Source organism: Alexandromys fortis, unplaced genomic scaffold (genome assembly GCF_014885135.2).
Source record: "Alexandromys fortis isolate MF-2015 unplaced genomic scaffold, M_Fortis_MF-2015_v1.1 scaffold_30, whole genome shotgun sequence".
Taxonomy (NCBI): domain Eukaryota; kingdom Metazoa; phylum Chordata; class Mammalia; order Rodentia; family Cricetidae; genus Alexandromys; species Alexandromys fortis.
The window spans coordinates 10,224,594-10,250,237 of NW_026067922.1; the positions used below are offsets into that span (position 1 = coordinate 10,224,594).

Genomic DNA, 25,644 nt, shown 5'->3' on the forward strand with positions numbered 1-25,644 from the left:
GGGGGGGGGGGGGGGGGGGGGGGGGGGGGGGAGAGAGAGAGAGAGAGAGAGAGAGAGAGAGAGAGAGAGAGAGAGAGAGAGAGAGAACGCAATCAGTTGATGACAAAGACACAAGCATCTGTCTTTCTCATACACTATCATCACTGGACGTGACCAGCAAGAGGCCTTTGGTAAATAAATCTGGCAAGGAATTTCCAAGAGATGTGCAGGCTTTGGTTGAACATATGATGTCCTTTTTCCCTTTATGGTCCAGCCTTATGTAGTTCAAAGGACCAGCTATTTTGTGTTGTTGTTCAGACAGACAACCCTATTGAGTTGTTACAAAAAAAATGGCCTAAGTTGAGAAGGAGCTCTTGGCCTCTGGCTATGGAAGACCCAGTGTTGGATTTGCTGAACAGCATACATAAATAATAAGAACACAAACCTTCCCAATTCCTGTTCTTCTCCATTCTGACGGTAACATCTCTATCTATTTGAGTAGGAAGCTGAGCTCTTTAAGTATCTTTCAATCTTTCAGGGATGTCTTATCAAAAAATGCTCAGGGTTGATGAGACGGCTCAGCATATAAATGCATTTGCTGCCAAACCTGGAAACTGACCTAAGTTTTGGTCCCTGGAGCCCCCATGGTAAAAGGAGAATATCAGTTGTCCTCTGACCTTTCTGTACATGCTGTAGTATGCGTGTGCATGTATATACATATGTTTGTGTAGGTATGCACACACACAAAGACACACACTACATATAACAGGGAACTACCATTTTTCATGACTTACCATCTACAGGGATTTGCAACTCTTACTCATGCCACATAATTAAACTTTATAAAAATTGTATCAGCTTGTTAAAATCTGAGAAACTGAGGCACTGGCATGTCTACCTCCAGGCGTGTTCATAGGACAAATACTTACTAATGGAGATGTTAGGACAAATACTTACTAATGGAGATGTGTAGTAAGGGTCGCTTGTTAGATCCTGGCCTCCTGGTTAGCTTAGACCTAAAATAATCACTGTATTAATTAAATCACTGCTTGACCCATTAGCTCTAGTTTCTTATTGGCCAATTCTTATATTAATTTAATCCATTTCTATTAATCTATATATTGCCATGTAGCAGTGGCTTACTGGCAAAGTTTCGGCATATCTGACTCTAGTGGTGGCTCCATGGCATCCCTCTCTGCCTCTCTTCTCCCAGCATTCAGTCCAGGTTTCCCTGCCACCCTATCAACAGGCCAAGGAAGTTTTTTTTTTAAATTCATTAACCAATAAAAGCAACACAGACAGAAGGACCTCCCACACCAAAGATATGTCAATAATGCTAAGTCTACACGAGTTTGTATAGTAGGTCCTGTAAGGGACTCAACACTCCACAGATGGTCTGACTGCAAAAGCAAAACTAAGTTGAGAACATCTTGAGGCCTGACAGAGAAGAGCTATCTTCTTCTAGAATCATCTTCCCCATATTATTTCTGCATTTAGGACTGTATTCCCAGTAAATCATTTATGGGAAATCAGCGCGTAAAATTTCTGTCACAATAACCTTGATGTGTAAAAATTACAAAGTTAAAGCCTTCTGAGATGGAAATCTCATTTAAAAAATTCTTTAAATGCTTAGATTTTAAAAATACCATGAAAAGACAAAATCCGGATAAGTCAGATGAAATATGTATAAGACTGGGAAAATTGAATTTTTAAAACCATAATCCTTGACAATTACATTTTGCTCTTCTAGAGTTGTCTAATTTTTTTCTCTGCTTATACTGCTTTGTCTCTTTCAGAAATTAATCCTGTGTGCAGTCCCTAATTTTAATGCATCAGTTTTCATGGTTTATGTGAACAGCTGTCATCGGATTTATTTTAAATGTGGAAACTCTTCATCTTTCCCTCCCCCCATTCTTTCTCTCCTTTGCTTCCTTTCAAGGCAAGTTTTAAGGTATTATTACAAAGTTCTTACTACATTTAGGTTTTATCTGCAAGATCTTAATTTATTGAATTTTTATATTTGTTTTGAATTTTTTGACCCATAATTTTTAAAGATTTTTAAATAGCAGCTACATTAGTTGTTCATTTTTTTTAAGGCTATAATGTCCATTATCAACTAAAGCACATTCTCTGACATAGAGTACATTGCTATACTCAGGGATGCTTTTCTGCATTAAGACTTAATTTCATTTTAATTGCATGTGTATACATGAGTGGAGGTACCCAGAAGAGCTATGGTTCCCTGGAGCTGCAGTTGATGATGTATGCGGTGTGGCAGTCATTGTGGGTGCTCAGAACTCAAGTCCTCCCCAGAGCAGCAGAAGCTCTTGACCCCAGGACTGTCCTCCAGCCCGATGTTTCGACTGATCCTGAATCCATTCCTTTCCAGGGACGGAAACATTGTAATTATATTTCACTAACACATCACAAGCCCAATCCCTTCATCCTTTACTTCTGCCAGAGTTTAACTAGATCTTTGTCATTAATCCATCTGAACCTTAGACACTTTTATAAAGAATGCTGTGAATTCTCTCCTTTACCACTTTCTAATTGGAATTCTTTGAAGCAGTATATATGAGTTTTTGAAGTTTGCATCAATATGACATCAGGGATTTTCATTTGATGATTGTTTATTTATTTGCTTCTGTTGATCCTAATATTTTCTTCACATATCTCTTGTAGTTTTCATGTGAAACAAATGCTTTTGGGTATGTGGGATATACATGTATGAATGTGTGTATTTGTATGTGTGTGTGTTGTAGGGGGGTTGGCCAGAGTAGGGTGGGTTATGGGCACAAGAGTCTGCTATCACTCTCTACCCTGTTCTTTAAGGCAGGGTCTTTCACCATTCTTCAAGGTTGCTTGGCCAGTGACTTTCTGGAATCTACCTGTCTCAATCTTCCAGTGCTGGGGTTACAAGCATACACAGCCATGCCTGGCATTTAAATAAGTATTGGGGATTTGAACTCAGGTCAGCTTGCATTCATAGCAAGTGTTTTTAGCTTCTTGAAACTAAATACTTTAGAGTTTATTATTTTTAAGGCAAAGTATTTTCCATCCCTATTACGAGCATTGAGGAAATCAGCCATTGAGGACTTTAGAACAACACCAGTCCAGCCCCGTGAGCAGTTAAGTTCCTTGCACTGGTAGAGGTTTTATCTTTTTCCACAATTCACATCAACACTCTTACTCTTGAATGTTTAATCCAAACAGTTTGAGCATCTCTACTCCAAGACTGGCTGTCCATTAGTTTGTCCTAAACTGTGTCACCATGTCATTTCTTTGCATTTGTAACTCACCCTGAGATCTCTGAAGCTGTGTCCTGCCTGGCACTTCTTCATGCTCCACTTGTATGAAATCTTGATATTTATTTCTTAATTTGATAACTTACTTTTTCTTTCTGTGACAACTCCACACATGTATATAAAACATTCTGTCCAGGCGGTGGTGGCGCACACACTTCAATCCCAGCACTCAGGAGGCAGAGCTCTGTGAGTTCGAGGCCAGCCTGGTCACTCTGACCACACTCACCCCTCTGTCATCTCCACCCCTACAACAGTCACAGCTGCCCTTTGTCTCACTTTCATTTCTTTTCTGTTTTACTTTTGTTTCTGTTTCGCAGCCCATTGGGTACTGCTGGAGCTGCCCACATGGTCTTGGGTGTGAGGTTATCGACTGGAGTATAAGTAGCTTACTAGTGGCTACAATGTCCTCCTCTCTCCCAGCAGCCCTCAACTGCCATTAGCTTCCCTGGGGTGGGGTGGGGAGTGGTCCCATGGGCTCATCCCTCACCCATGGCTGAGCCCTGTGGACTCAGTCCGGTGAGGCCATTGTAGTTGTTGTGTGTTAAAGAAGGCCATGTATGTCATGCTCCTAAATGATAGTTAATCGTCTCTGGATTCTTAAACAAGGCTCAGGTCTAATAGTTTCAAAATATAGATATGAATATATGCTACATGGTAGTCCTTAAAGCTCAACACCTGTTAGTGTGTGTGGATTTTAATTTGTATATTTGCTGAATAGTGTATTCTTGCGATTTCTCTCAGTCCCTTATTTGGTTGATATCTTGTAATACTTGAATGTCTAAAAGTAGGGATCTCTTTTTCCTTTTTAGTGGGAACTAAAGGCATGACCTTTCAAAATGGGATATGTGTTTTATAGACCAGGAAAGTCACTTTACCCATCCCAGTGATTTTGCCAGGCCTTATCATGCACCAATAACAAGAGAATATTGGTGAAAGACATCCTATCTACAGGATTCCTGCAATGTCCCTCCATACTTCCACTCACACACTGCAGATTTTTGCTTGTTTGTTTTTAATTTTGCAGTCCGTTGGAGGTAAACATGCGTGTCTCTGTGAGTCAGGCTTTCGCTGGTCTAATCCCAGGTGAGAGTCAGCACTTTCCATATACTTCCACGCCATCTGCATACCCTCCCCTGCCAACTGTCTTTCTTTCCCCGTGAAAAGTTTTCATTTTGGAAAACATTTCTTGCCAGATAAAGTTGTTGAAATCTTTCTTGATAAGTTCTTGGAAATTAGCCTTTAATGTGTACGGCTCAATAATTATGTTCGGTTAAAGGATTTCGTAGGTAATGTTTCTCATTTGGCATATTGTAAATGAACCATTGTAAGGTTAACATTTCAAATTACCTCTCAGTGCTCTGTAGGAACGCTAGTTTTGACCTGTGAGTTATCAAAATCGGGCAACTTTTTAATAAGTTTGCTGATTTATCTTAGGATTCTCTTAGATTTCTTTAGGCAGATAATCACAGTCAGCTGAAAAATTATGTTTTGTGATTCCTAACCTCCAAAGTGTGTTCCATTGAATTTCCTTGGTTGACTTCACTGCCTACACATGTGCCCTGCTCGACAGAAACATGCAAACATCAGTTATTTATTATCTACTGTTGTCTGTCATTGTTAGTGTTTTAGTGCTGGAATTGAATCCAGTGCCTTTGCATGCCAAGCACTTGCTCTCCCAGCTCTATCTCCACTCAGATACACATTTGAATTTATATGTTCTAATCAACACATCCATATGAGGGTGACAGAGATGGCTCAGTAGGTACAGCACCTGCAACTAGGCCTAAAGACCTGAGTTTGATCACCAGAGCATACAGTGGAAAGAAACAGTTGATCCTCTAACTCGTCCTCTGACCTCTTCAGAAGAATTGTGACCTGTGCAGGTATGTACACATGTGTGTGCACATGCACACACACACATACACACACACACACACACACTAAATAAAAACTTTAAGAGTATCAAGATAAATTGAATTTGGAAGTATATATTGCTTATGCAACAGATTCTTCACCAATATTTCAGCCTGCGAACAAAATAAAATAATTGAGACGTTTTATATTATTTTCTACTGTGAAGTCTTTGAGATAGGTGTGAATTTTCTTCTTACAGCATCTCTCTGGGGACCAGCCTTGTTTCAAGGGTGCTCACAGGGGTTCGTGCCCTCTGCTCGGAGTCAGCATTGGCTGTGCAGTCATGTGAGCTAACAGGGTAAAATTAAACATCTTTGTTTTTCTACTCAGAAGGGTAGGGCTTGAACACCGTCTTAAAGTCAGAATTTCTAGCATTTCTTTGGTTCAGAAATTTTATCATTTAAAGAACTTCCTTCTATTTTCAATTTTGGTATTTTTTAAACATAAATAAATTTTAAATTTGTGGATGTTTACAACTTCTGGGATTGTCAGAACTCTCAGCTATTCAGTAAACAGCAGTGAGCATTCTCTCTCCCCTCTCTCTTAGTTTTGGGCTGTTTTGTTTTTAAATGAATCGCATACTCATCAGACTCAGTGAAGCAATTTACACACCTTTAGTTAAGGGTTCCCTTTTCTCATACCCTCACCAGAACTTTTTCTTATCTGTCATCTCAATGGTAGTTATTCTGACTAGCATGAGGTGGAATACCAATGTATGCAATATGAATTTCCCTGATGGTTAGAGCTTTAGGCAATTTTTTGCACATGGATATTTTCACACTGTGTATTTCATTTCTTGAGAACGTTCACTTCTTGAGGTCATGTATGGTATTGATAGGGTTGTTTTTTTCTGGTACTTAGATGGGGGGTATATATACTAGGTATTAATCTCAAGTCAGCTGTAGAGCTAACAAACTTTTCTCTTTTGTGGGCTGTCTTTTCACTTGAATATTTTTTTTTTGGCCATGCAGAACCTTTTTAGTTTGATGCAATCTCATTTGCCAGTTTTCAGTTTTATTCCCTGTGCTAATAGAGACTTTTCCAGACATGTTGAAATATGAGAGGAGGGGCTGCGTCCCCAACACCCAGGCCGCTTGGCTAGCTCATGCCCGAAATAACAACACACAAACTGTATTCATTTAACTGCTTGACCCATTTCTATCTAGCCTCTTCTACGCTAATTCTCACATATTAATTTAGCCCATTTCTAATCATCTGTGTAAGCACCCCAAGGTGCGCTTACCAGGAAGATTCTAGCCTCCGTCCATCATGGTGTCTCTGCTCCAGAGCGCAGAGCTGTTCGGTCCCTCTGGAAGCAGAGCAGAGTCTGCCCTCACTTCCTCTTCCGCTCAGCATACTATCCTGTTTATTCCGCCCACCTATCTTTTAACCTATCAGGGCCAGCAGTTTCTTTATTGCTCAGTCAATGAAATCAACAGATTGATATATGACACTCCCACATCACAGACAGCCCTTGCCTATTCCTACATCTCGAAGTGTTTCCCATTTCCTTCTAACTATTTAAGAGTTCCATGTCTCAAGTGAATATTTTTGATCTTTACTTGGCTGGATTTTGTGCAGTGAGACATAGGGATCTGTTTCCATTGACTTACATGTGGATAGCCAGGTCTCCCAGGCCCACCTGTTGAAGGGACTCTCTTTTCTCCCACGTATTTGTCTTGCTGAGCTGGGTAGGTTTTTCTCTGGAGCCTGCATTTTCTTTCATTCGTTGATCTACATGTCTCTTTTTCTCTCTGCTATGTTACTTTGTACTGTAACTTGAATGATGGGGGAGAGTCTTCTGTTTTGTGTTAATTTCATTGGTTAAATAAAGAGACTGCCTTGGCCCTTTAATAGAACAGAAAATTAGGTAGACAGAGTAAACAGAACAGAATACTGGGAGAAAGAAGCAGATTCAGTGGGTCGCCATGATTCTCCCACTCCAGACAGACGCAGGTTAAGATCTTCTCTGGTAAGACACTTCGTGGTGTTACAGGGATATTAGAAATGGATTAGATCAATATGTAAGAGCTAGCTAATAAGAGGCTAGAGCTAATGGGCCAAGCAGTGTTTAAAAGAATACAGTTTCCATGTAATTATTTCAGGGTATAAGCTAGCCAGGCAGCTGTGAGCTGGGGCAGCAGGAACACAGCCCGCTGCTCAGCTCCTCACAACACTTGAAGTCATGTGTGATGGTGGTAGGTCCAGCAACATCCATTTTGCTGAAGATTGCTTTAGCTAATTGGTGTTTTTATGATTCTGTATGAATATTAAGATTGCCTTTCCTATTTCTTTGAGAATGTCATTAGAATTTTGAAGGAATTGCATTGAATCTGTAGATTTAACTTTGATAGTGTAGTCATTTTAATCTATTAATTCTTCCCATACAGGAGTATGGGAGCTTTTTGTGTCCTTTCCAGTTTCTTTTATTTCTTTAGAAATTTTATTATAGAGATCTTTCACAGCCTTGAGTACCTTGTTGTCTAATTATTCTATGTTGGAAGCTAAAGTAAATGGGATGGCCTTCCCAGTTTCTACCTCAGCGTGTTCATTATTTTCCATATGTTGACTCTGTCATACTGTTCTGAAGGTGTTTATTTGTTCTAGAGTTTTCTGGTAGATCTTTAGGGTCTTATGTATAAGATCACACCATCTTCAAATAGGAGTAAATTTCACTTCTTGCCTGAAAATAAATTCCCAAGTACTCCTTTATATTTCTTAAAACTTTAAACTTAAATTGTCATTCTCTATTAGCAACTTGGGCTACCAATGACAATCTTGCTGCAACACTTGCTCTCAACAATGGTGGAACAATCTGATTCTCTCTCCCTCCCTTCCTCCTTTCCTTCCTCCCTCCCTCTCATCTCACCATTGTGGGGTTTTGGGAATGCTTATTGGCATTATTCCATTCCTCTGACACCTTCACAAATTTGCAGTTCTGAAGTCAGAACTTGCTTCGATTTTCTTCTGCCATATGCCACGCACTTACGATGCCCTCTTGATGGTGCAGAGTCTTCTAGATGTGTCCTTCTTCATTAACTCTTCTTACCCCTTTGTACTGTACTCTAGAGGAATTTCATGAATCAACTTCCTAGTCTGTTAATTTTCTCTTAAGGAGTCTTCTAATTGCATCTCCGCCCTGCCGGTTCTTACTGTTAATGTTTAGGAAAAGCCGACTTTGCCCTCTCTCCCATTTAAAGTTACTGTTCTAACTCTTTCCTTATGTGCATTAATTTTATTTCGTAAACATGCCTTTGAATTAGTTCTAGCTTCCTTTAAATTATTTATCTGTTTATTTAGTGGGTGGTTGGGTCCCACTATATTACCCAGACTGGCTTAGAACTTCAGGTCCTGCTGCCTCAGCTTACCAAGTGCATGCAGCTGAAAAAGTGTGTGTTTTACCACATCTGCATCCTTCTGCTTATTTTCTTAAAATGTGAGTTTAATTGAAGTCTCTGCCCCTCTTGTGTGACAGTCTCTGTCTGATGATAGAAATATGTATTTCAAGGATTTCTGTTTAGATGATGGTTCTCTGCCTTGGATTACAGTGTTGTTGTTGTTGGAGATTTTCTTTTTCTGTCTTTCCTAGGGATTTGAAGACAAAAGGACAAGTGGTTTGTGCACATGACAATCTAGTCTTTTGCCTGATGCTTTCTAATTAAGTGTCAATGTTTATTATGTCCTAATATGGTCCGTGGGCAGTTGCCACTGATTGGTATTAGTGCTCTGGTAGTTTTGTGTGACAGTGGAAACTGACATTTCAGTTGACAACCATGTAGGAACTAACTGAGGAACAAGCACAGATCCAAGTTGTCTGAAAGGTTTTTTTTTTAATTTTTGGAGTTTTGTAAAAATAATAAGTGTGTGTACATGTGTGTGTCTGCATGTCTATGTGTCTGTGCATGTATGCATTGCCATGTGTTTGTAGTTGCCCTGGTGTTAGTGAGTGTCAGATCCAAAAAGGTTTGAGTAACAGGCAGCTTGTGAGCCACCTGGTATGGGTGATGAGAAGGACAACAAACCCTCTTACCTGCTGAGCCATCCCTCTGGTCCCTGAAGAGTTTTTGTTCACATCTTTGGCGAGTTCAAGTATCTTTGGGAGAAGAGAAACATTTCTTCAGTGACATGGTGATGAACAAGCTGCCTGTGCATATGTAAATAACTCTGCACCTGTGCTCCACTGAATAATCTGATTAAACCCCCTGGATCACCAAAAAGAGAAGAAGGAGAAAAAGGGGGAGGGAGAGGGGAGGGAAGGAGGGGGAGAGGGGAGAGACAAGTAGGACAGGAAGCAGATGGGGGACTCCTTGGGAAAAAGAAAGAAATGAGCAGGAGTCAGGGGACAGAGTAATGAGGATGCGAAGGATCAAAATGCATAAATGAAAATTTCACAGCTAAGCAACTAATCATGTGATAACAAAAACACAAACAAATAAATATGAAACATAACATAATTTGCCAATATAAAATACTGCCTTACTGAGCAAACAAGGTAAAAAGCAAGCATCTGTGCGAAGTTCTTGATGGCTCAGATGACGATGCCTTATGTGGAAAATATATACCAACAAGTAACACAAAACTGTTTTAGACAAAATAATTCTGAATATGAGATGGTTTTAGGAATTCTTATTATTTTGTCTTTTGAAGTTTCATAATTAATATGACATTACAAATAATGATGTGTATGTCTAAAAGAACTTTAAACACAAAATATAAATGTTTTGTGATTGAAAAAAACCAAAATAGTAGTGTTATTGTTCTATAAAATAAGGAGTGGCATTTTCTTCTCTAGGTGTGCCTTCAAGTTGGTGCATTATATGGTTTGAAGTTGGTATCAGACCTAAAGAAGAAAATGGAATCATTTGAGAGAGTAAAGAGGTATTTTTAAACATTTTTAACTCCTTACAGTATATAAGCCACCACACTAGCCCCTGTGGAAAGGGGAGCAAATTGTGGCTCAAATGAGAACCTCTGTTGGAGCAGAAGTCAATGAGATGGAGCATATGCCTATCTCAAGCTGTAAAGATTCGCCAACAGCCACCTTCTCGTGTAGGGTAAGGAGAATCTACTGAGACTGGAATGGTACCTTCTGGTCCAGACTCAGGAAAACCTCAATGATAGTCATTTGAACTTAGGGCTATGATGGCCAGATAAAAATGCTGGAAAAGACCATGCAGGGAGAGACTACCACACAGGTCTGTTCATTAATCATTAAACAGCGGTGTGAAGCTACATCTTGTGTTGTGAGGACCAGCGGTGGCTTACGAGGCACAGTTGGGGCAGAGAAGGTCTCAGAGGGTAAGCAGCCTTGGTACTTGGGCTTCATTGTTGGAGGAATTGGAAACCATTGCTTGGGTTTCATATTGTAAGTAGATCTGATCACGATTTGGTGATGGGTAAGGATGATAACCCTGCAGTGTGTAAGGTTGCATTGGGACTGGGGAAGTGGCAAGTTGTATGGGGAAAGGCCTGAGCAGATGGAGGAGAGCAGGAATGAAAGCATACGGACCTCAGACCTGAGGCATGCGCAGTGATTAAGTGGGTCTGTGGTATCTACACACAGCCATTCTCAGGTCTCATTTCTCTTTGCTCATATATCAAGTCTGTCTTTATTGGGAGGTTTCTGCATCAGCCTCCTTGTCAGTTGGCTCTCCCTATCCTCCCCGCTCCACCCTGCTGGTGTGGGCTGATGTTATCAGTTCTACAGAGAGCTGCTGGGAACTGGCCTTTGTAGACAACTTTCAGTTTCCTTTGAGCAGCTGTCCCTCAGAACCCTGCAGCTCACTAAAAAGCAAGCACAAACAAAAAATGATACCACCCTGCCTGGCACACCCAAGGTGAGACCCAGTGTTATCTCTCACACTGGAGACTCTTTGGATGATTTACCTGTGGTTGAAATGGTAGGAGTAGAAAGGAGGCGCGAAAGTCACCCTACCCCTTCTCATTCACATACACACACACACACACACACACACACACACACACACAGCGTTCCTCCTTTGTGAGCTGCCTCTTCCAGACAGCAAACTGCGCATTCTCTCTGACTGTCACTGAAAGCATCCAGGCGCTCTGGCTTTGTCTGATACCATGGTGCTTTGACACATTTTCATGATGGACTCCATTTAAGCTCAAATGATGGACTCGTGAACCTGTGTTCGTGTGGATGGGCATTCCTGGATTGCTTAGCCATTGTGAACAGCCCACCCCAGCTCACACAGTGAGGGAAACAGCATTTTGAGCGTTTTCACCTGCATGCTCTTAGCAGGGATGGGCTCCCCAGTCTTGATCCCAGATTTCAGCTTTTCTGAGTTGTGCATCCCCTGGTGTGTTCCCCTAGCAATCCAGAAAGTGAGAGGTTTACCCTCCTTTTGGGTGGAAGCTCTTCTTGTTCAAGACAATGTGCATAGAGAGACGCTTCACATGGGGACTTATTTCCATGTGTGCGAGGGCCCTTCACACACATGATGCCCCCTGCGGATCAAGTCAAATGGTGCATGAGTTAAGATTCAGCACAGCTATAGAGGGTATGTACAAGAACACATATGGTTATGTGATCTTACATGTAATTAAACATAACACAGGATATATAGGATTTTGATATACAGGATGAAATATAAAGCTATAAAGTATAGTGAATACATTATTATATACAAATATATACATATATGAAGAGAGAGGATAAAGATGTGGCTCATGAATTTAGGGAATGGGAAACTTTGTCTACAAGCTCAAGTCCCATTGCTGATGGTAAAGTTCCATTGTGCATTGAATCCTGAATAGAAGGCATTCAGTGGCGTAAAAACAAATCCAAGAGAAGACAAAGGAAGAGGAGGGAGACCTCGGCCTCACTCCTGCATGCAGAAAGGAAAGGGTTCTCAGACAGATTACAGCCACCTTGTTCTGTCCCTGCCCACAGCAGCTAGTGGACGGCGCCTGCCCACACAAGATAGGGCAATGTGTTTTAACAAGTTCATGGATTCAAACAGAGTTTTCATCTAGAAACATGCTTCATAGATGACTCCCAAACAAAAATTTATCCAGAAACCCCAAGGAAGAGTCAACCAACACCCAAAATCAAGCATCCTGAACTTCAGCTACTGTATTTGCCTCGCCCTGGAGGGGTTTATGTTGTGAGGCTGTGATTGATGCTGGAGATTGAGTAGGAGCCTGACCATCATCAAAGCTTACAGTCTGCCTTGGTTAAGCTCACCATGACCAAAGAAACTTGGAAAGAAAAGGGTTTATTTGGCTTATACTTCACATCACTGTTCATGACTGAAAAAAAGTCAGAACAGGAACTCAAACAAGGCAGGAACCTGGAGGCAGGAGCTGATGCAGAAGACTTGGCAGGATACTGTTTACTGGCTTGCTCCCCCATGGCTTACTCAGCCTGCTTTCTGATAGATTCCAGGACAACCAGCTCAAGGATGGCCCCCCCCCACAATGGGCTGGGCCCTCCATGATCAGTCACTAAGAGACTGCCCCCACAGGCTTGCCTACAGCCTCATCTTTATGAAGACATTTTCTTAATTGAGGTCCCAACCTCAGATGACTTTAGCTTGTGTCAAGATGATATAAAACTATCCAGCACACAACTTAAAAGGGACAAAGGTGATTAAACACCAAATAGCATGAGTCTTAAGCTAGGGGATGTACTTTAGGGCTTTACAATTAAATCAAATGTATATTCTGACTGGGGGAGTCAGCACTTAAGCTAAGATGTTAGGAACCAGTAAGCGTTAAACAAGCCTAAGGAGGTGGTCGAATGTATTTCAAAAACAGGGAACAGTATATGGAAAGGAATGAGCTGTTGAAATGATGATGGAGCTGGAAGAATGGATAAGCTGTGCAGAAAGCAGGAAGAATAATGAGAGCAGAGGGTAGGGAGCACCAGCGTGGGCCAGACCAGGAGAGTCCTATGAGGACTTTAATAAGTTCTTAGCATTACACTTTAGGAGGTTAGCAATGCTATTGCATCAATAGTAAGGGCGTGGGCACGGCTGAATGGTGGCTGCCAGTACTTAGGTCAGACAACAGTAGTTGGTAGATTTCGGAACATGGGAGTGTGGCAATCTGAAGAACAATCAGTAAGTAGAGATACTGGGGTTCTGTGGTACATGCTAAACAGAGAATGAGGATGTGAAAAAGTTCAAGGACACCAAGAACTGGCTGACTGCTGGGAGGTACCAACACAAGCCAAAGAGAAGCAGGGTCCAGATCCATTGTAGACTATTTGTACACGGCGTGAATATGTGTTGCTGTGATTGGTGTAATAACAGCCAATAGCTAAGCAGGAGAGCTAGACAGGACTTCTGGGCAGAGAGGAGAATAGAGGTTCATGGGAGATGCCAACAGAACAAATTGGATACACAGGACAGAGGAAAGGTAACCAAGCCATGTGACAGGATGTAGATCAATAGAAATAGGTTAATTTAGCTATAAGAGCTAGTTAGGAAAAGAGCCTAAGCTAAGGCCAAGCTTTCATAATAAATAAGACGTCTCTGTGTCATTATTTGTGAGCTGGTAGGCCAAAGGACAGTCTTACTACACAGGTCTTCCAATATCATAGCACCATATGGTGAATGCCCGGTGCCCCTAGAATTAATCACACACCCTTACTATGCCAAGGGAAATGTCCATTGTGAGAAAGAAATGGGGGATGTGACCACGTGAGGCTCAGTCTCTCTAGGAATGTGATTATTTCCGGGGAACTATCCATGCAGCTGTAACAGTCCCTGAGATCTGGTTCATGGGTACTGAAGCATCTTTGCCCTGAATAGATGATAGAGTTTAACTTCTATCTCAACTGTCATACTTTCCTGACCATGCCTGCCCTCTTCTGATCTTGGAAGCCAGGCAGGGTCATACCTAGAATATACTTGGATGAGAGTTCAACTTATAAATTAGGCATGGTTGGAGATGAAGAATAGCTAATAAAAAATAGAAAAACTGTAGGTAAGTCTTTCAGTAAAATTTACTTAGGATTCAAGTGTTGTAAGGAGGCTGCTTGTTGGTTCCCGGCTGCTCAGCCCCAAAATAATCACACAGAAACAATATTATTTAAATCACTTGGCCCATTAGCTCTAGCTAATTGGCTAACTCTTACATCTTAATTTAACCCATCTTCATTAATCTGTGCATCACCACAAGGTTGCGGCCTACCAGCAAACTTTTAGCACAGAGGTCTCCGGTGGCAGCTCTATGGCTTCCCCCAACTTCACCCTTCTTTCTCCCAGCATTCACTTTAGTTTTTTCCACTTAACTAAGTTTTGCCCTGCAAAACTTAATCCAAAACAGTTTCTTTATACACTAATGGTAATCACAGCATACAGAGGAGAATCCCACGTCACTCAAGTTATTTCTGAAGTTGCCAGATGTTGTTCCACCTCTCATGATGAAGCCAAGGAAAAGAAATAACAGGTTAGAGGAACTGCTGTACTCTAAAGCTGTGGACAGCTGTCACAGTGCATCCTAATCATCTGGTTTCTAAGAAGAAAGATCCAGGATAGGTTTAGATGAAAGGGAGGATGAATAAGCAGTCCTGCCAGCCTACAGCACTATGAACTCAAACAGTATTTCAGGAAACTAAAAATAAAGAGTGGAAGGTTGTCAGAACAATGGACTGACTTTTGGAACTTGGGCTTAGAAGCGTCTCATGTGAAAGGTGAAGATGTCAACTTGATCCAGCATTTTTTCTCTACTACCTGTCAGAGGGCACTAATACATATCCCAGGTATCTCGTAGCATCCCAGTCTAGAACACCATATTTAATCTGGAAAGTAGAGATTATCAGAGTCCAGAGCCTAGGGGAGGGATGTTTAAAAAAAAGTGGTTGAAAAATCAGCATGGAAGATGGAAAAACACATGATGAATGTATGGCTGGGGAAGCAATTTGCTGTCTATATTATAGCTTGCCTCACTGTAAAAATGGGAGATAGCACAGAAATTTATAAACACTTATTACCATAATAAGCCTCCATTAAGGGAGAGAGGGACAAGGTGGTTGCATGAAAGACGTTTCTCATGCACTGATGTGTTTTGATCCGCAGACACAGAGGACACCAGCACAATGTGCCACTCTGACAAGCAGGAAAGTGGCTAAGCTAAGGGGTGTTGTAGGGCCAAGACCTGGCTCTTCCCTATATGCACAGTTACCCCTGACCCCATATTGATGATTATGATTATAAGGCTGAGTCCACAGCCTTTGCCTTTACATGGCACAGGGCTCAGGGACCAGGCATGTGCAGTGGGTGTCCTTGCTTTCAGTGAGGTGTCTTGACATTTCATCTGTTGAAGAGATGGAAAACCAAGCTGTTTCCTGTGAAAAACATAATTCTAATGGAGAGGGTTTATTTTGAGGGAAAGAAAAAAAAACATCTTGTTTATCTCGGTTCATTTTGCTATTAGATAATAACTTTAATATTAATAGACTGATATTCACTCAAAGTTATAATTGCTATTATTCAATATGATAGCCACCAACCTCAAATTTATTAAAGTTGAAAATTTTTGAGTTAAATTAGATATTCAGTTCTTTGATCATTCAATCCATGTCTCACTATGTGTCTATAAAACCTGTGCTTGATCTAAATGAGTAGGTCCCTGATTCTCATGCCTGCTCATGAGCTCTTTTCCTTCTGTTTGCCTTGCCCAACTGTGATATGTTAGTTCTTGTTTATTTTATTTTATTTTATTACCATACCTTAGAAACCTCTTTTTTTTTTTCCAATGAGAAACAGAAAGGGAATGGATCCAGATCAGGGGTTGGGGGCGGGAAGAACTGGGAGGAGTCAAGTTTCTGGAAACTATAATCAGGATATAGTTTGAGGGAGTACGAAAAAAAAAGAAAGTTTAAATTAAAAAATAGAAAAAAATTGATACATCGAAGCAAAAAAAGTCAAGAAAGACAGATCATTCTATCATCATAGAGTTCTTTCACAGAATATCACTCTGTTTCAGCAGGAAGTGATTAAAAAGTGTTGGGAAGAAGACATTTATAAGGCACCGGCATAATTTCTGTAAGAGACATTTTCTCTTTGAAGTCAATTCGTTCTCACTCGCCTGCAAGCTGTAACCACGAGAACTCCCAGTTTGCCCTTGGAAGGCCTCCTTGCACCTCTTAGTAGCCAAGAAACGTGGAGATGTATAATTCTTAAATGTTTTATTACTTTGATTTACTGTGGGGGTGGGGAGCAGAGAGGGAGGGGGAGAAAAAAGGGGAAGGAAGCAGGAAGAGAGAAGGAGGGAGAGACAGATGCGACACCTTACAGGAATTAGTTCTTTCCTTCCACTTTTCCATGAGGGGTCTGGGTTTTGAACTCAGGTCAACGGTCTGTGCTAGCAAGTGCTTTTACTCAATGAGCAACCTCGCCAACACTTAACCCTTTTGTTTTCTGAGCCATAAGGAATGAGGACGTGCCCATGAGAGTCACTCTTTCCTCCAGCTTCCCCACTTTACCAGGTAGCCTAGGAAGACGAGGCAGAAGCACCATCCCCCACTTCTGTGTCCCTAGCTCATAGCAAGAAATCAGGACATAGTAGATGCTTAGCAAATAAGCATAGAATCTGCAAAACCCCCTAAATAACACTTAAGGAAATGAATTGCTTCATTAAGTTAATGAGATCATATTTTCTGGCAAGACCATACTGAGGACTAAACATGAGTAAGAGCTGGACCTTACAGTATATCTGGAACGGGACCAGAGGATGCTAGTAGATCATGATCTGGGTTATGATCAAGGTTACAAAGAGTGATCAGAGAAGAGACATCAGAGAACATACTCAGCCAAGCCAGAAACGGGGGCTTTAGAGAGAGCACTGCCGGCAGAAGGGTAATTTCTAAACATTGGCTCAGCTGTACCAACAGCTTACCATAGTGTTTTTAACACAGTGGGTGTAAGGGGACAAAGCCGGCAGTAGTGGCAGGGTCTTCAACACTGCATTGATGTCAGTGCTGCATCTTCCTGGAGACTCCCAAGCCTCAGACATGCAGGATTTGTCAAGTACACAAATCTCCTTTCCATTTTCCAGATGGAGAAAAATATCAAAATTAGGAAGACAGCAGCCACTGAACACACCAAGGAAATAACAGCATGAGGGAGGGGATAGGTCCCAGCAGGCTAAATGACCATAGAAAGCTAAAGGAGTCCGAAGGCTTCGTGAAACTGTGGAACAAGAACTAATGTTCTAACTTTGCAGAGAAGGGAGAGCCACTGGATAGCAGCTTGTGACCGACAGCCCCATTGACCATCCTTGGATGGAGAAGGTTCTTGGTGGCACAAAGAGAGCAAACCTAGGCCCTTGAATATGGATCAAACCTACAGCTAACCTCAGATTGCGGACTTAGTAGACTAAGATTTCAAAATGCGTATGACTAATATTTTTAAGAAGACAAAAGTACAGGAAAATTATTTGAATAAGGACTTTCATCAGAGAAGTAAAATCTACAGCAAGCTGATAAAATGGGCATTTGAGAATGATTAAAAAAAAGAACTATAACAAACTTAAGACTCTAATGTATTTATGTATCAGGTAGCAGATAAGACGCAAAGGAAACAACATAGAATACGGTCTGACAGAAAACAAGGAAACTAGAGGAGAGCAGAGAGAGAAAATAGATTATATGGCCAAGCAAAACAAGTCTCTTAAGAACTGGGTGTGGCCGAGCAGTGGCGGCTCAAGCCTTTAATCTCAGAACTCAGGAGGCAGAGGCAGATGGAGCTCTGTGAGTTCAAGACCAGCCTGGTCTACAAGAGCTAGTTCCTGGACAGGCTGCAAAGCTAAAAACAAACAAACAAACAAAAAAAAAAAACTGGGTGGAATGGTGCACACACATTTCCTCCCTTCTCTTTTTCCCTCCTCATATGCCCTCTGAGTCTCAGTACTCGGACAAAGAGGTCTCTGTGAGTTTGAGGTCAGCTTCAGCTACGTCTACGTATAGAACTCTAAGTCAGTCAGTCCTATGTGGTGAGATCTTGTCTCAAAAGACAAACAGTCCAAAAAAAAAAAAAAAAACCACAGTGCATTAAAAACATAAGTGTGTCTATGTGGACAGAAAACCTTAGAAAGATATAGAAACACACTACAACAAACAATACGTGGAGACACAATAGTCAAGGGTTTTCCCAAGCCGATGAAAAACGTCCATCCGCATATTCAGTAAATTTCCCCTACATAAATACAAAGGAAATAGATACAAAGCTGTGTGGAGTTCCATATGCAGTAAAAGTATGGAAATGAACTAAGAATAATCCTGTAAATAAAGGCTGAGAAAATGACCATCTGGGAGCAAGAAAACAGCTCTTGCCGGAGAAGTGAAAACAGATGAGAGGACGGAGAACATGGGCAGGGAGTGTATGAGGCTATGTGTGTCCACACCGACAGAAGAAAGACAGATAGTAAGTACCCTGGGAGTTTGGAGGGAAGACTCTAGCAGTCTGACTCAGATTCCATTCAGAAATGGGATGAGGACATAAAAGTGCTCCATGGATGGAGCAAGAGTGTGGAAGACGCCGGGTAAACTGTCACTGCAGTGCAATCATGTGCAGGACATGGTCCAGGTGGCCCTCTGAAAGAGGAGCCGGAGAATGTGTCACTAACAGGTTAAGAGAATGAAAGAGGAGAACAGTTCCCAACATTGAAAGCTAGTTAGAGACTCTTTGAAAGAATGAGCTAGAGGATTCTGCCTTCTACATAGACAGCTAGGACTCACGCAGAAAGGCGTCTACATGGGGTCACCACAAGCACAGAAGTTCAGTTGGCCCCCTGATGCTCCAGGGACCCCAGGACTTCTTGGTCCAGCGGTCCAGAAGGGTAGAACTATCGCTCTGAGGGCAAAGACTTTTATTTCAGACTAAGTAAAAAGATCAAATACAATCTTTGTTCTCTTTGGACAAATAGAAAAAGATACAAAATTAGTGCGATGCTCACAAGATAAAAACGTTACTAAGGCTGGAGGTCTGAGCTGCCACACTAAGATGGCTACAAACAGTTTTTCTCCCTTTTCCCCAAAAGTTACGTTCGGGGAGTCACTGCTTCACATCTGGAAACCTCTCACCTGGCTCGTAAATTGTGGGATGACTCAGTGGGTTTGAGAACATGACATCCTCCAAGGTCAGACTCACTGTTTCCTTTCGAGACCATTCAGCCTTTAATTGCAAAACCAATGAACTGGCAAACCACAAGGAGATGGTCAGTGCATGCTGGAGACAGTGAAATCTCCGTGTTATTGCTTTTAAGAGGCCATTATGGGTCCAGGGGCACAGATTATGAAGGAGGGGCAGAATGTCAAATGGTCACTTTTGTGACTTCTAAGGAATGTTCCTCCCGTGAAAGCTTTCCAGCCTCCCAATGGATGGTTCTTCTCCGGGTCAGACATTCTGGAAAGTAATACAATATGACCAACCAAAGACATAAAAGATATCAGACAGATCTCTGCCAAAAAGGAGACCACCTTCACCCCAGTTCACACAGTAACACTACGCATCCTTTCACCTACCGCTTAGTTCAACTTATCGAGTGGTCTTCTGTGAATGGAGCTAGCAAACTTGCTTTCTCTGAGGACAAGGCAATTAGGATCTCTTCACAGGGAACTCTGTCAGGACATTTAATGAATGAATTAAACCACATCAGCCCCATCCCCTGTGACTTCTAGTCAGGCAGAGGCTGAACGAGGTACTTCACCCTCTCAATAACTGGTACCGCAGTTGCCTGTGCCTGTGTATCTGCTTGTTGTTTTGGTTTCTTGTTGCTTGTTGCTCTGGTAAAATGCTCTGGCAAAAAGTACCTTAAGATAGGAAGGGTTTGTTTTAGTTCACAGTTCAAGGTCCAGTGCATCATGGTGGGGAGTCAAGCATAGGGATCCTGAAGCATCTTGCCTTACGCTGTCTATCGTCAGAAGATAATAGTGAAGAGATGCCTGCCAGGGCTCTGGCCAGGATCTCCCACCTCAGCATGATGCATCTTCTTACACCTACTCCACTGGCAGGATGATCTCCCACAGGGAGGTCAAGGATCCATCTCCCTGGCGATTCCAGATTGTGTCTAACATACAATTGGCATGAAAACAGCACCTCACACACGAGCTAGTGAATTCTTTGAAAGCAGGGACTTCGTTCAAAACCCTGTCATGTAGACTCAGAACCTGGCACTGTAGAAGCACTTGTCAGGGGATAAAAAGGGAAGAAAAGAGGGGTAAGGGGCACTTTGAACAATGTGTCCTTCTGTTAACTTCCCAAAATAGGATCTTGACTTATTTTCTAAGTTGAGAGGGAAGAAAAGAAAGAACAGATGGTTATGGTGACCAGCGATCAGGCTTGAAAAGCCAAGGTTCAAATTATTACTCAGTCTTTCCCCCTAAGCTATAAGGGAAGAGTACAGAACCCCCGTGTAGCATTCAAATGTTACCAATGGGTTCAAAGTCTAATTTCTCTCTTCCCACTCCCTGCCCTCCTACTCCTAATACAGCAGCCAAGCTCAGATCCTCATTATTCTCTATCTCGTCCTTGTGCAGCACAGAGCGCTGCTTTTGTATATAATGTGTTTTCATTGGAAATCATTATTTATCTTTTAAAATTCATCTTAAAAATTGCTTCTGCTTTGAAACTACCCGAGGCACAATTGCTTTTCCTCTCTCTCTGTTCTCATTACTCTGTGTGCCTGCACTTATTACAATACTTGTCAGCCTCATTTTTAATCACTTGTCTTTAGTTTCTTCACCAGGCAATGCATGGTGAAGAACGATTCTCTAACATGAACCCTATGTTTCCTTTATTTCTAAATCTCTGGATTTAGAATGTCTGGAGTTTCTGTTGTCCCGTCCATGAACTAAACAGTAAAACACAGACTAAATAAGTTCTGGACAAAGATGATATAGGATAGCCAAAAACCTAGACCACTGGTGCTCAACCTTCCTAATGTTGCGACCCTTAATACAGTTCTTCATGTTGTAGTGACCAACCATAAAATTATTTTCATTGCTACTTCATAACTGTAATTTTGTTACTGTTATGAATCATAATATAAATATCTATGTTTTCCAATGGCCTTAGGCGACCCCTGTGGAAGGATGATTGGACTCCCCACCCAAATGGGTCACAACCCACAGGTTGAGAATGCTGACCTAGAAGGATAGTGATAAGATATCAACAGGAACACTGGGTGTCTCTAGTCAGGTTTCTGTTGCATCAATAAAACACTGACAGAAACACAACTCGGAGAAAGGAGCTTATTTCAGCTCACACTTTAAATACATCACTAAGGGAAGCAGGATACTAATTCAAGATAGGAACCTAGAAGTAGGAACCAGAGCAGAGACCATAGAGGAACACTGCTTATTGTCTGTCCCTTTCATCTGGCTGAAGAGGCATTTCTTTGATAAATAAAATCATTCCATCTGATTAGGGTGACACCGCCCACATTGGGATGGGTCCTTCTATAGATATTAGTCATTAAGAAAATGACCCGTGAACATGCACACAGGCAAATTTGATGGAGACAATTTCTCAACTGAAACTCTCTTCCCAGGTAATGCAAGGTTGTATCATGTTGAACAAAAACTTTTCAGCACACCGGATAACCAGAATGGCACAATCCCCTTTTGTATTAAGAAATGCTTATCAATGTTCCCCTTCCAAAAATCACCTCTGTTGGTAGTCATCATCATGAGCCAAAAAAAAAAAAAAAAAACCTCAGCAGGGCGGTGGTGGTGGCACACGCCTTTAATCCCAGCAGCACTCGGGAGACAGAGGCAGATCTCTGTGAGTTCAGAGCCAGCCTGGTCTACAAGAGCTAGTTCCAGGACAGGAACCAAAAAGCTACTGAGAAACCCTGTCTCGAAAAAATAAATAAATAAATAAAAAACTCAGGACCCTGATATGTTACTTCAAAGAGACTCTCAAGGTTGACCTACCTTTGAACTACAGTCCAGTGAAAGAGACTGTGTTTTGTCATTTGAATAAATGTGTGATTGTTATGTTGGGAAATGGGGATTTACACACTATCCATGAGAATATATGCTAATTGTGCAGGAAAGAGTATGGTGGTTCCTCAAAAATCTAAAATGAAAAAAAATCCAATAATCACTACCTTGGATATAGAGCTAAAGAAGCAATATTAGAGAGGCAAAAGATTCCATATTGTAGTGCTATTTATGATAGCTAAGTTCTGCAATCAATATAAACGTGCCTTAATGGCTGAACAGATAAGGAAACTATGTATGCAAATGAATTACTATCAACTTAATGGAACTAGAAGACACTTTAATTCAGGTTACCAGACAGTGAGGAAAGAGGGAACATGGACAGATATTGGTTAAGAGTACTGTTATAGTTTCATTTCTGTGGCTATGGATAAAACACCCTGAACTGAAAAAATACAAAGGAGGAAAGAATTTGCTTGGCTTATAGTTCCAGGGCGGCCACAGTCAAGAGTAGAGTGAATGAATGCACCCACACTGCCTGCTTGCTTGATGGAGCCAGTTTTCGTTACTCATACAGCTCAGGGCCCAGCCTAGGGATGGTGCTGCCCACAGTGGAATGGGCCAATTCACAATCAAGACAATTCCCCAAAGATATTATCACTGGCCAACCTGATCTAGTAATTCTTTAATTGGAACCCTTCCCATGTTTTAAATTGTGTCAAGTTGAGCATTAAAACTAACCAGCACAGGTACAAGGTTACAATTAAACAGGAAATAACTTCTTGTATTCTAGGGAGCAAGTCAAATATAATTAATAAAAATGCTTTGTATTCAGTAAGAAAGGATTTCGAATATATTCATTTCAAGTCAATAAAAAAAGCTTAAGGTGACATATATGATAATTAGCCTCATCCCTAAATGTATGCATTAATCAAAATATTACATTATGCCTCATAAATATGCACAAAATATTAAAGTCAAACAAAGAATTACTGTGCATTCATTGAGAAATCACAATGATTGGCATATCAGTTATCAAGTGGTTTTTAAAACCACCACATCAGTTGGCTTTCCCTTCCTGGACACACATGGGTCACCTGCCCCAAGTCTCACATCGGTGTCCCTCCAGGCCTGAGCTCTAGCTGATGGACCCTCAGTAGAAGGGCTACACTCTGCTTCCCAGCCTGGACCAGTCACAACCGACACACAATTTCACATACCGCTTCTTCATTCCCCTGTGACTAACACACCCTGACCAAAACAATATGGAGGCACAACGGGCTTATTTGATTTACAGTTCCAGGTGATTGTCATTCATTTCTGGGAAGTCAAGGCAAAAACTCAAGCAGTTAGCTACACCGCAGTCACAGTCAAGATCAGAGGGGAAAGGAGAATGCGTCCATGCAGCCCGATTGCTTAATGGAGCCAGGTTTCTTCACTAAGACAAAGGCAGATATAGTTAAGCACCCTGGCAGACAATTGAATAGGAAGTTAAATGGATGAGAAGTACACTCAATCTTAGAAACAAAGCCTGCAGATTTCTCCAAACCCCATCAGTGTGAGATGAGCCCTGAAGACCCTGTATCTCAGTGACACACTGTAATTCTTTCCTGAAATCTCAGCCCTTGGAAGACCAAAGAGTAAAGATTATGAATTCAAGGCCAGTTTGGGTTATACAGTGAGATTTTGTTTCAAAAGTAAGTAAATAATCTCACATCTCAGTAGCTTCATATAACCTCCCCCCCTTTTCCCACTGTGGCAATTTGCTCATGCTACAAATGCACTATATGATTCACCCCCAACCCTTCCTCTGATGCATGGAGATTAATTCTTGCCATGCCTTCTCTGTTGGCTACTTTTAATTGCCAACTCGATACAATTTAAAAATACCAGGGAAAAGGGTTTTAATGGAGAACTATCTAGATGGTATTGGCCTCTGCCACGTTTACAGGACATTGTCTTGATTGTTACTGGCTATAGGAAGACCCACTCTGAGCACTGGTGGAACCGTTTCAAGGGTTGGGCTCTACACTGAGAGAGTAAGACAGACAGGAGCTGAGCATAAGAAAGGAAGCGAGCATGGGTACATTCTCCATAGCAATGGATCTTTGGGGCTGAATATGCTGTGGTTTGATAGTGTGAATTTTTTCCAGTCCTTTAGTTGTGGCCTTGGGGTCTGCATGTCTGCCCTCTTCCCTACTACCTGGGCCCATGCTGCTCAGAGCATGCTTCTAGAACACCTAACAGATATCTCTGGGCTTCAACACCATTAACTCTATGTTGAGTGAGATGCTGAATCAGGGGACTCCCACGCCATTCCCACCTTGTCGAGTGTCCCTAATATATTCAATTCTGTGTGACTGCATGTGTACCAGTGCCCTCAGGTTTCCCAGTGGATGGCATAAGAGAAATTCTGTCGTTGTAGAGAAGGCTTGATGTGTTGTTACCCTTCCAAGTTTTCAAGCCAAAGATTTTTCAGAGGACTTTGTGGTGAGGAAGACAATGAGTCACACTGGGCTTTCTCGTTCTATTTCGGGAGCCCTGTGGGAGGCAGTGCGGTATTGTGAAGAGCAATATGTGAAGAGCAATGTGGCTGGAGTCACCCTGGCCTGGGTTCGGAACTTGGCTCAAGCTCCCCAGCTGTATGAGACGGAAATATTGTTCTGACTCTGAGCCTCCCCCTGTGAAATTGGCTTTGAGTTATTAGTTATTATCTTTTTAGACTCACGGGACAATACGTGATGTGTGGACAGTGTAGAACAGACATTCTGGAACATACTGTCAGGAACTGACACAGTCCTGAAGCATCACAGATTCTGTAAGGATGTAGTCATATATTCATCGTAATGTTAAAAGCTACCCAATGTATGATTCAAGAAGAAACTTTCAATTATACCAGCCTATCCTCAGGCCCTTCACATCTAGAAAAGAATTAATAAGTGCTTCATTGTTTGGGAAGTGTTAAGTCAATTCTAGGCAAACTTGTTGAATTCAAATCGGGTTCAAATGCATCGATTCTTAGAGTTTGGATAGGTGCTGTGCTTACTCTACCATATGCCACATGAATGAGATGTCTATCAAAATGCTTATGAGTATTTATTGAATTTTACTGTGGTCCAGGCTCTCGAATAAAGATTCTATATATTCTCCAAAACAACACCCCAAGAAGGTACCGTTGTTTCAACTTTGAAGATGAGGAATGTGTTGTTTAGATAGTTAAAGTAATTAAAGTAACCTTCTGGACTCTCCACAGTTAGATAGAAGCAGGGTCTCCAGCCACCATGTCTGTGCTTTCCCCAGGGCATGAACCTTGGCTTTTGTTCTTCTTTACTGCACAGATGGCCCTGCAGGACTCCTAGCCTTGAGGAGAACATCGGGAGTGGAGGGAACTATCTTTTTTTTTTTCAGGGTGAGGTTGAATGTTTATTCAAGGGGTTATGGAGGAGGAAGGGTGAAGGGGGGGACAGAGAGAGAGAGAGAGAGAGAGAGAGAGAGAGAGAGAGAGAGAGAGAGAGAGAGAGAGAGAGA

At 41.6% G+C, this 25,644-nt stretch overlaps 1 long non-coding RNA gene across 1 annotated transcript in view; it reads right to left on the reverse strand.

Moving 5' to 3' along the window:
• LOC126501326 (uncharacterized) overlaps positions 1-25,644 on the reverse strand; it is a 40,303-nt gene that overhangs the window by 6,379 nt on the left and 8,280 nt on the right. The window contains exon 2 of the long non-coding RNA XR_007591642.1: positions 9,229-9,291. This is a non-coding gene — a long non-coding RNA (uncharacterized lncRNA). The remainder of the gene's footprint in view (positions 1-9,228; positions 9,292-25,644) is intronic.